Raw genomic sequence first — 1,865 nt, forward strand, 5'->3', positions numbered from 1 at the left:
AATGTTGCGAGTGGACCACACCTAAGTTCTAATCAGTTGATCTTTTATAGAATGGGTGGTTCCAACTTTGCTTGGTTTGTTGTTATTTTTCTTTTTGTTGTTGTTTGTTTTTTTCTTGTTTAAGTCTGTCGTTTCTACTAAAATATTTTCATACTGTTCATGAGAGTGTTGCTGTTGTTGTTGTTGTTGTGTTCTAATTTGTCAGACCAATAATTTCCATTTTACTTTAAACGTTCTTGTGTTCGTAATCAAAGTTTTTTTTTTCTTTTTTTTTTTTGTAATGTTTAAATTCAGTTTGGCCGGAATGTGGGGTGTCGCAGTTATGCGAAGATTCTTGTAACTTATGGGCATTCTTCCTTTGAATGTTGTCTTCTTCAGGCACTTATAGACTTCTCTCTCTCACACACACACACAACCGCACAAATACGTACATTCACCCACAAACATACACATACGCGCACACACAGACACAAACACACAGACACGAAACACACATACACGCACACAGACACGCACAAACGCATATACACTCACCCACAAACACACACACAAACGCATACACATAAACATGCATACGCACACAAACACACACAAACACTCAGACGTATACATAAACACACATACATATAACGTTTTCCCCATTCTTTGCGTCTACCAAATCTGCACAGAAGTCATTCATTGGTTGGAGTCCATAGTTGTGAAGACGTCTGCACTTGATTAATGGGCTGCACAGACAGGCTCAAACAATAGAGTCGTAAAGCGGTCTTTATTACAAACCTTTTCTCTTTTACAGTAATCCCTCAACTATCGCGGGTGTTACGTTTCAAAAGCCCCCGCGATAGGTGAAAATCCGCGAAGTACCACCACCCTCACCACCACCTTCACCTTTGATATTATTCATTACTGATAATTTTTCTTGATAATTTTCGAATCGAAAAGCCGGCACTTTATTTACTGCCCACAAGAAGCTGCGTTTGCGCGGTAGATTTGAAGAATTAGAATGTATAAGCACGGGGCATATACTGCATTGCCTCGTGTATATATATTTAATCTAAGGTGTACCTGCTGAAGAAGACTTCGCCTAGCAAATTTATTTCCTAAAAATAATCTGAAAGCATTGGTCCAGTAGTTAGATAGTAAATGTTTTTATTTCTCATTCCTTCGAAATTTTATCCGTAATAGTGGTTTGGAAGTTAACTGTCCTCTCTAGCGTACAAGGAATCCTGTGATGGATACCATACCTCTTATGTGTTTAAAGATACACTGTATTTATATGAATAATATGTAGTCTATTGACAAAATATTTTTTATACGCTAGGCCACTGGTAATGGAAATTTCAAATATTTCTGATTACCATTTGATATTATTAATTATTATATTATATATTATTATAATATATATATATATATATATATATATATATATATATATATATATATAGGTATAACACTAACGGCGGAATTTGAACTCAGATGTAGCGACGGACGAAATGCTGCTAAGCATTTCTTTCAGTTTGCCACCTTAAAATTAGAAAACGATAATATTAATAATTCTCATTTACTCTTTTACTTGTTTCAGTCATGTGACTGTAGCCATGCTGGAGTACCGCCTTTAGTCGAGCAAATCAGTCGACAGCTGTACTCTTCCTTCGCCGGACAACAGGTAATCACATGAACCTAAAATATATAAGGGGTATCATGAAGGAAGAAAATAAATTTAAAAAGATTTTTTCTTAATTATGCAAATAATAGCTTATGGGAACATTCCATTTTGTACTGATATAATAAGAAATAATTGAAGATTAAAGATTTGTATATAAGTATTCATTGGATCCAATCAAGATTGCATTTTCAAAAAGGTTTTA

The sequence above is a fragment of the Octopus sinensis genome, unplaced genomic scaffold, assembly GCF_006345805.1.
Source record: "Octopus sinensis unplaced genomic scaffold, ASM634580v1 Contig20133, whole genome shotgun sequence".
In the NCBI taxonomy this organism is placed as follows: domain Eukaryota; kingdom Metazoa; phylum Mollusca; class Cephalopoda; order Octopoda; family Octopodidae; genus Octopus; species Octopus sinensis.